The following is a 10,446-nucleotide window of genomic DNA, read 5'->3' as shown; positions in this document are numbered from 1 at the left end:
TTTTGCAATGTTCTTTTGTTTTCCCAGTGGTTTAACTCTGCCCTGATTTTTATTTTTTTCTTTTGCTATTGGGGTTGAGGGGGAAGTTGTTCTGTTGGCTCTGTTCTAGTTGCTGGGTGTTTTGTGATAGCGTACTAGTTATAAGCTTCTTCATATATATGCACTACTTGCTAACAAGCTACTTCTGATAACTGCTTTTTCAGTATCCGATAGGTTTTGATATGTTGAATTCTCATTCCCATTAATTTCTAGAAACTTCCTAAGCTCCTCTCTAGTCTGGACCAATACCCATTCAATTTGTGTCCAGAAGATTGTTGTTCATCCTCCCATTGTTTGCCCTTGTTTTTCTGGTGTTCCTTTTGTTGATCTTCAGCTTTATGGTGTGGTGGTCTGATAAGGACATCTGAGTAATCTCTATGTGTTTGAATATACTCAGGCTCGGCTTATGCCCCAACAAGTTGTCTCTTTTTGTAAATGAGCTATATGCACCTGCAAAGGATGTGAATTTTTTCGCATTGGGATGGAAGGCTCTATAAATGTCTATCAGGTCCAGTTACCTAATTATAGTGTTTAGCTCTGTAGCCTTCTTGATGAGTTTCTTTCCCAGTGATATATCTTTCTCTAATAGCTTTTTTTTTTAAATCACCTATTATGGTGGTTGATTCTGTGACTTATTTTTATCTTTTCAATAGTTTATTTGACAAATTTCGCAGGTCTCTCATTAGGCACATATATATTTATTATGCTCACTGGTTCCTGGCTTACTGATCCTTTGAACATTATATAGTGCCCCTCCTTGTCTCTCGTTATGCTTTACACCCTGAGGTCAATTTTGTCAGAGAAAGTTGAAAGTTGCTGTTTGCCTGGTATATTTTCCATCAGCCTTTTATTCTTAGCCTATGTTTATTTCGGAGCTTAAGATGTATCTCGCTCTTTTTAAAATCATTGTATTGGGAGCTCATACAACTCTTATCACAATCCATACAAGCATCAATTGTATAAAGCATATTTGTATATTTGTTACCCTCATCATTCTCAAAACATTTGCTCTCTACATAAGACCCTGGCATAAGCTCCTCATTTTTACCCTTCTCTCCTTACTCCCCCTCCCTCATGAACCCTTGATAATTTATAAATTATTATTTTGTCATATCTTGCCCTGTCCGACATCTCCCTTCTCCCACTTTTCTGTTGTCCATCCCCCATGGAGGAGGTTATACGTAGATCCCTATAATTGATTCCCTCTTTCTTCCTCACCCTCCCTCCACCTTCCCAGTATTGCCACTTTCACAACTGGGCCTGAAGGGATTATCTGTCCTAGATTCCCTGTGTTTCCAGTTCCTATCTGTACCAGTGTACATCCTCTGGTCTAGCCAGATTTGTAAAGTAAAATTGGGATCATGATAGTGGTGGGGTAGAAGGGGGAAGCATTTAGGAACTAGAGGAAAGTTGTATGTTTCATCATTGCTACATCGCACCCTGACTGGCTTGTCTCCTCCCTGTGACTGTTCCATGAGGGGATGTCCAGTTGCCTACAGATAGACTTTGAGTTCCCACTCTGTGCTCCTCCTCATTCAGAATATATGATTTTTTGTTCTTTAATACCTGATACCTGATCCCTTCGACACCTCCTGATCACACAAGCTGGTTTGCTTCTTCCATGTGGCCTTGGTTGCATCTGAGCTAGATGGCCACTTGTTGTCTTCTGACCATAGTGAGTAGGCAAGAATTTTCCACAGGGTTGGGTGTTTTACGGCATATGCTTTGAGTTTTTCCATGTCCGGGAAGACTCTTACCTCACTGTCTATCTTCTTAGATAGTCTGGCAGGGTAGAGGATCCTTGGGCTGTTACTCCACTCTCTGGTCCTCCTCTTCATGGTTTCTGGTGGTAGGTCTGAGCATATTCTTACCTGAGACCTGTTCTATATGACACTTCACTTTCTCTTGCTGCTCTTAAAATCTTCTCTTTTATTCTCATAGTTGGATAATTATACTATTATATGCCTTGGTGAGTTCTTCCTGGAGTTTAGTCTAATTGGTGTTCTCTCTACTTCCTGTATGAGTGTCTGATTCTCTTTCATTAAAGTGGGAAAGTTTGCTTCCAGAAATTCCCTTGCTAATTTACCTGTTGACTTCTTCATTGTGTCTTGTTCTGGAAGAGCAATTGTTTGAATGTTGTTTCTCTTAATAGCATCTGTCATTGAGCGCAGGTTTTCCTCTGCCTTTTTGATGATCTTGTTTGACTATTTTTCCCATTTGTTGAAGTCTACCTGATTGTCCTTGAGGTCTCTGGTGCAATTCCTTATCTTGTGTTTTGCATCTGTTACCTCATCCATAAGTTCTTGTATTTCCCTTTGGTGCATGGACTTCATCCCCTCTACTGTGGACTTCATCTCCTCCAGCATTGCATCTTTATACCACATTGCTTCCCTTATCTCCTGTATTACTCTGAGCTGCCTTCTGAAGATTTCTTATGGTGGCGATCCATGTTTGATTCTTCTATGAGCGTCATTATCTCCATGTTGTGTTTTTCTTTCTTGTTGAGGGCATTGTGGTTTGCTGTTTGTGTGTCATTTTGGAAGAACTGGGCACCATATTTCTGGGAAATCAAGGGGCCCTGCGCTCTTTCTCTGTGTGATTGGTAAGAGTGTTTTCAAGGATTGTCTATGACCTATGATGGTCATGGGTTAGATTGCTTGGTAGGCAGGGTGCTGCAGTGACTCAGTGGCCAGTGGGGGGAGGGATCTCAGAGTTTTGGGTGAAGCTGGGCCCCTGGACTGAGTTGGGGCAGGTTTGTAGCTTGGTGGAGGTTTCTTGTATGGGCTGTCAGGCCATGGTTTGCATTCTTTCAAAGAGTAGAGCTTGTCAGCCTTTCCCTTTCTGTTATATATGTAAATATATTTATGATTGTGGGGGAAATAGACTGGGGTGCATATATTTATAGGTTCAGTAGTAAGGTAGCAGGTGGACATTGGGCCTCCTCACTCATACTCCCTCAATACAATAGCACCTTGCTCAACTAAATGGTCATTCCATGATACCCACCTTCCCGATATGATCACTGAAGGCAGACATGTGCATAAGCAAATGTGGTGAAGAAAGCTGATGGTGCCCAGCTATCAAAAAGATATAGCATCTGGGGTCTTAAAGGCTTGAAGGCAAACAAGCGGCCATCTAGCTCAGAAGCAACAAAACCCACAGAGAAGAAGCACACAAGCCTAAATGAACACGAGGTGTTGAAGAGATGAGGTAGCAGACACCAAAGAACAAAAACCATCATTGTGTGATCACCTTCCCCACATAAACGCTGAAGATGAATGTGTGCATAAGTAAGTGTGGTGAAGAAGGATAATGGTGCCCGGCTATTGAGAGATAAAGCATCTGGGGACTTAAAAGCTTGAAAGTAAACAAGTGGCCATCTAGCCCAGAAGCAACAAAGCCCACATGGAAGCAGCACACCAACACGTGTGCTCATGAAGGGCCGAGGGGACCAGGTTTCAAGCACCAAAGGCGGGAATCATATCATCATGAATGAGTGGAGTGCATGATGGGGACCCAATGCCCATCTGTAGTCAACTGGACATCCTTTGCAGAGGGGTAGCAGGGAGGAGATGAGTCACTCAGGGTTCATTGTAGCAACAATGAAACTCACAATCTTACTCTAGTTCTTAAATGCTTCCTCCCCTCCAACTATCATGATCCCAATTCTGCCTTGCAAACCTGGTTAGACCAGAGGATGCACAGCGGTACAGTTGGGATCTGGAAACACAGGGAATCTAGGGCAGATGAACCCCTCAGGACCAACGGTGAGAGTGGCAATACTGGGAGGGAAGGGAGTGTAGAAAGGGGGAACTGATCTCAGGGATCTACATATAACCTCCTCTCTGGGAGATGGGCAACAGGAAAGTGGGTGAAGGGAGATGCCGGGCAGTGTAAGATAAGATAAAAGAATAATTTATAAATTATTAAGGGCTCATGAGGGAGGGAGAAGCGGGGAGGGAAGGGGAGAGAAAAAAGGAAAATGAGCTGATTCCAGGAACCCAAGTGGAAGGCGAATTTTGAGAATGATGAGGGCAACGAATGTATAAGGGTGCTTTACTCAATTGATGTATGTATGGATTGTGATAAGAGTTGTATGAGCCCCAATAAAATGAAAAAACAGAAAAGTTAAAGCATACTAACCTGGCAGGGGAGATACCATGATCACGAAGGTGGTTTTCCCAGGGTGAGGCTTATCCATTGGACTCCGGATGTGCTGACCCCTGCGATTTCCCCAAATGTGGGAAACCTGACTGCATAATTGGTGGCAGTGGGGGACTGTGTTCGCGCTCTCCCTTGAGGGAAAATAAAACGAAGGTGAACGCAAATGAAGCATGTCCCGGAAGCTGCCCATCTCTGTGACGAATTGTTAATGTATTTCTGCGGGTCTCGTCCTTGCTTTCTTAGAAGCAGGCCTGGTTTAACAAGAGGAGAATCAAAGATAAACTATCGTTCAAACCAATTGGGTAAAACGGACATTGGTGGAAATGAAATAACACAATAAAATGAAGAAATAAAGTGATAGCTCAGGGACCGAGAATAAAGGGGAGCTATGAGGAGGTTTCAAAAGTTTGCGGAAAATATGGAATTAAAAGAGTAGAATTTTTTTCACAAAAAAAGAACCCCCTAGGCTATGCTGTGGAGATTAGTACTGGCTTCCTTGCTAAGTTAATGTGTGCTAAAGGACAGCGTTATGCAGGCTTACATGAAAACTTACACAAAGGACCACAGCCTGGAATTCAAAGCATTTTTCACCAAGAAATTGTTTTGCCCTTTTATATATTGGGCTTGTGGGATAGTCCCCGGAGAGGGGGGGACTATTTTAGCAGCGAGGGATTTTTGAGGCCGACTGGAGCTGAATTCGACCCCGGCTGTCCAGTTGTGCTCTGTGGCACTGCATTCTCACAAAAGTAAATATCCCAGTGGCTCTTCCGTGGCTGCAAATTATTGTCTAACTAGCTATCATCACCCACGCGGCCGGCGTGGAGCTGGGGAGAGGCGGGGAAGGGATGGGTGATATATTCCCTTCGTTCCTGGCTGGGGAGGGGAGTTGCTCACCTCTAGACTGCAAACACGGGGTGGGTAATAGCACGGGGAGCACTGCTGTGGGGTCTTGTGGGCTTTTGGAATCTCTCTGTGACCCTGGGATTATGACCACTTTTAGACAGCAGGCTGGAGAAATTGCTGCTCGCTGATGGCCTAGGGTGCAGGGAAGGTTATAGATGCCATGCTTCTGGACCTGGAGTGGGGTTAGCAGAGTCCATCAGAGTATTCAGTGTGTTCTTGAATCGCTTTGTGGGTGACAATCAAAGGGGGAGATCTGAGCCGGACACTAATACACTGAATCTATTTTTTGCACCCAGCCTCCAAGTCTTGGCCTTCTTACCTCTTAATTTTCTGGTCTAGCAGCAGGAGTGGCATACAGGTAATTCTACCTGGACACCATCTTGACTCCTTTCTTGGGGACTGTAGCTCTTGATAGGAGTAGAAAGTCTCATCTTTCTCCCTTGGAGCTGGCTGGTGGCTTTGAACTGTTGGGCTTGCAGTTAGCAGCCCAACAAGTAACCAATACACCACCAGGGCTTCTATGCAGTAACCCAATTACAACAGAAAGAAAGAAAAAAACATCCTCACAACTGTCACTCCTCTAGGCAATGCACAAAACTCTACTGAATTTCTTCCAAGATTCCGACTTTATCCTTTCTAGCTGCATCTTAACTATATTTCAGAGACCAATACGCATTTAATAAATGAGTAATCACTAACTATTACTACTGAGTTGATTCCAACTCATAGTAACCCATGTGTCAAAGTAAAACTACTCCAGAGCGTTTTCAATGGCTGATTTTTAAAAAGTAGATGACCAGGCCCTTCTTCTGTGGCTTCTCTAGGTGGACTAGAGTCCCCAAAAGATTCATAGATAAGGGAAATGTTCTTTCCCTACCAATTAATCAAAGGAGCTGTATGATTTCCTCCCTGCTTGGTGAAATCATTCTCTGGTGGTCCAGGTAGATGCATAGGATATCGAATTGGAGTTGCTCACTCTCCAGGCTAATTGAGATGATAGCCCTGGATTGCCTGCCAGTGTTAGAGTAATATTTTTAATTAGAAGTAGTTGCCAGCCTTTGTATAACCAAGGATTCATTTATAGCAAATGTTCCCAGGATTTTATGATCTCAATAGGCCTGAATATGTATCCGTTTGCCAAGTCCATATGGAAATAAAACATACATGTAGACTCTAGTCTACTGAGTAGATCAACAGGCCTCAGCCGACTCAGAGCTCTATGGAAAGAGATCAAACAAGTAGACTGCCTTTGAATGGAACTCTTTAGTTAGACCGGCAGTGGGGACTTTTCAACAGCCGTTCTGCATGTGAGTCAGAGTTTAGGATTGCGTGGGCGAGTGTGTGGGCGAATACATCTGTGGGTGTCAGAGAGAGACGGCCAGGGAGAGATGGCTCCAGTTCCCTAACTAGTAGAATGACTAAAATAGTAAAATCAATGTGAAGGCATCGAGTTTTATGGGGCCCTTTCAAACAGCTTTAGACAAACACTGTCGACAGGCAGGCTAATTTAAAATACCAATTGCTTCCCACAAAGGATCTAAATTACCCTCCCATGCACAATACCAGGCAATTTTTATTTACCACATACTTGAAATTTGGTAATTATCACAAATGAAGCCTGATCTTACATTCTTGGTAGTCAAAAAAAAAATTTTAATGGGAAAATTAAACTAAATCGGAAGCGTTTCTAATCTTAGAAGACGGTCTTCCGCTGTTGAAAGGCCAGGGTGTGGCAGCAAATCACTTGCCGTGGGGAGGGGACAGAAAGGAGCTAAACCTGGTAATCGGATAGGACTTAATCTCCAGCGATGACAAGATGGCATCTGATAGACTTACCTGCATGCAGTAATTGGGCATTGTAAAAAGAGAGGAAACCGACTATGTAATTGTCTGGTTTTACCTGGAAGCACAATGATGAAGTGGTAGCTGTGCATTAAGCTTTTCACTTAACAAGAAATCCCTAGATTCTCAGTGGTTTGGGCAGTTCATGATTACATTCCTAGACCTGGTCGAGTATGGACTTGTCGGCAAGTCTAAGCCCAAGGTAACCCCATCACCTTCGGGATTCTGACTCACCGCACTCCTCTAGCAGTCGTATTGGACAGAGCAAAGCTGCCCGCTGGACTTCCTAGGCTGTGGTATTTACAGAAGCCGACTGCCCCACCTTTCTCTTGGGAACTGGCTAGTGGGTGGGAAACCTCAATCTTCTGGTTAGTAGCTGGGTGCTTTAACCACTGGGCCACCAGAGCCCACAAAATTACTCAGAAGCTCAGTTATAACTAAAGCAAACCATCCCGGAACAAAAGAGAGGCACAGGGCAAGCCAGGTCAGTCCAGAGGAAATGAATTGTTCTTGGAGCCTACGGTGCGGGCCTCCACTCTGGTAGCAGTCATTAGATTGCTCCTAGCATTCTACACCTGCAGCTGTCTTCCAGAAACTTGCTCGTCCTTGCATTAAACAATGAAGGGCCGTGGTAAGTATTGTTTGTCTAAGTGCTACGACAGAATTGTCATGTTGTTTCTTCATTCACTAACAGTGATCACTGTTTCCAAAATGCAAATGCATTTTTCTAATTTAAAAAACAATGCATATTTATCATTTACAAGTGCAGATATGAAAGTACCATTAATTGATCTAAGAAGAATTCCATTCAAGCCACTAGGCACTGAGGGAGGAAAGGAGCTGTCCTTCCCTTGATATTTCCCTTTTACTCATTAACTTCTCTGCTCCTTGCAGTAGATCACTTTTCTTTATTAAACCGGTGGGAAAGCGAGACAATGTTCTTGCCAAGACTAGACTCGCTCATGTAGTACTCCCCTTTATGTCTATGCATCATTACTTGTGCTCATAAGCTACTCTGGGCATGGAAAAATCGAAATCAACTGCACCTACTTCTTATTTGCATTAGTACAGTCTTACCACCCTGGACGCACCCAATCTCCTTTGATCTCCAAAGCTAAGCAAGTTTGGGTCTAGTTAGTACTTGTAAGGAGTCAGGATAGGGTAATGGCTTACATATTGAGCTGCTAATGGAAAGAACAGCATTTCAAAACTTCCAGATGCTTTGGGAGAAAGATGAGGCTCTCTGCTCCTATAAAGATTTATAGTCTTGAAAACTCAATGGGGGAAATTTTACTCTGCTCTAAAGAGTCACCAAATTCAAACTCAAATTTATTGCCATCAAGTCCATGCTGATTCATAATGACCCAATAGGGCAGGGCAGAACTGAGTTTCTGAGACTGTAACTCTTTATGAGAGCAAACAGCCTCGTCTTTCTCCTGTAAAGCAGCTTGTGGTTTTGAACTGCTGAACTTGTGGCTAGCAGCCCATCTAGCAACCCACTACACCACCAGAGCTCCTCCTGTAGGGGTCACCAAAACAAACAGTTCGGTTTTGAAAGACATGATGCCAGAATGCTCCTTAGAAGTGGGGATGGCAAGACTTCGCCTCACATGCTTTGGACATGTCATCAGGAGAGATTTCACTGCCATTGACTCAATATTGAATCCTAGAGACCGTGTACGATGCTGTCCTTATAGAGTCTACGAGATTGTAACTGTAGAAAGCTCTCTCAGAGCCCCTAGTGGTTGTGGATTATCGAATTTACAGGTCGCTGCAGCCAAGTGCCCACTTCAGCGCCAGGGGATACCAACCCCTGGAAAAGGACATCATGCTTGTGAAGGCAGAACGTCAGCGAGGAGGAGGAAGATCTTCAACAGGATGGAATGGCACAATGGCTTCAACCCTGGACTCAAATATGACAACAGTTGTGAGGGTGGCAAAGGACTGGGCAGGGTCTCTTCCTGCTGTACATGAGTCCTTACGAGGGAGAACTGGCTCCCTGGCAGTGGAGTTGGACAACCAGTCCTGCGTCCCTAAGAGAGAATGTGCTTCTTTTCTGAGATTCTGGTGTTTCTGCTTGTTTTGTTTGTTTGTTTGTTTGACCTAACTCACTTTTTCCCTTATGGGCTTTGAAGTCAAATCCTCTTAACCAGGCATTTCAAGGTGGTCACAAGGCTGCATCCTTCACTGAGGATGAGCAAGATATAGAGAGTGTGTAGGTCTTGCGTTAGTCAGGAACAGGGTCCAGGCTCACTGCCATTGAGTTGGTGCTGACTCAAAGCGACCCTATAGGACAGAGTGGGTTTCCAAAACTATAGCTACTATCGATACTCGTGTGTAAGCTGAGTTTTCTGTACATTTTTAATGCAGTTTCTGTGGTAAAATTAGGTTCCTTGGCTGATATTCAGGTTGGGTTACACTTGAGTGTATACGGTATATACATCTTTCTTCCATGGAATGGCTAGTGGATTCAAACTTCTGACCTCATGGTTCTCAGGCCAACTCATAACCCACACCACCACCAGGGTTCCTGTTAGTCAGGGCACGATAGCCTTTTGTTGCAGTTTTACAATTAATCCAAATTCTCAGGGGTTTACTTCTTGCTCATATTACAGAGGGCTTGTTGCTCACGGACCAGGATGGTGGAGTTCTGCTATCTGTGGCTCCTTGGTCACTGTGGGGGCAAGTAGAGATGAGGATTTCACATGGCTTCCCTTTGCCTTGGCCCAGAAGTAACCAGTGTTACTTTTGCTCTCATCTCACGGGCCAGAGCTGACCACTTCGAGGTGGCTGAGCAGCGTGGGGAACAGTGGACTGATGGGTCTCGGTTGTAAGCCTAAATTTGCATTTCTAATTATAGGCTGACAACTTCACAATCAGAGCTAAATGATCTAGTTTCTTTACTGATCCTTTTCTAGGAGCTCTGGTGACATAGGGATTATAAGTTGGTCCGCTAACCTACTACTCTGCATCTCAGAAACCCACAGTAGCAATACTACCCTGCCCTATGGGGTCTTCATGGGTCAGAACTGAGTGAATGGCAGTGAATTTTCTACTCCTTTAGCCTGACTATTTGAGTATTGCATGTATATAGGGAAGAATATGCCTTACACATAAAGTATACTGTTCTGTACATAAAATCCACCACTCGGTTGTCATTTGCTGTACTGTCATAATGGTGGAAGTCATGCCACCAGTATTCCAAATAGGAGGGTCACCCGTGGTGAACAGTTTTGAGCAGTGCTTTCAGACCAAGACAGACTGGGAGAAAATGAGTCAATGAAAACTCCGTGGCTCACACGAGAATAGTGTCCAATAGGGTGCCAGAAGATGGTGTTGAAAGGCATTGCACAATAGCCCCAGCAATGGATTAAAACACACCGACAGTTAAAGCATAATAACACACCAACAATTACATCTATACAATGTACTCTCTCTGCCATCCGTTGATGCTGACTCATGGCACGCTCTCTGGGGACCCCAGGCTGTGAGTCCTTA

The 10,446-nt window shown here is 44.0% G+C and overlaps 1 non-coding gene across 1 annotated transcript; it reads left to right on the top strand.

Annotated features, from left to right (window-relative positions):
- The first annotated feature begins 4,174 nt into the window (after nt 1-4,174).
- Nucleotides 4,175-4,338, top strand: LOC142425236 (U1 spliceosomal RNA). Its single transcript, XR_012779585.1, has one exon. It is a non-coding gene; the product is annotated as a U1 spliceosomal RNA (small nuclear RNA).
- Nucleotides 4,339-10,446: the final 6,108 nt, after the last annotated feature.

Source organism: Tenrec ecaudatus, chromosome 13, assembly GCF_050624435.1.
Source record: "Tenrec ecaudatus isolate mTenEca1 chromosome 13, mTenEca1.hap1, whole genome shotgun sequence".
Lineage (NCBI taxonomy): Eukaryota > Metazoa > Chordata > Mammalia > Afrosoricida > Tenrecidae > Tenrec > Tenrec ecaudatus.
The sequence above is the reverse complement of the archived record's forward strand: the minus strand, read 5'-3'. Positions and strand labels throughout refer to the sequence as shown.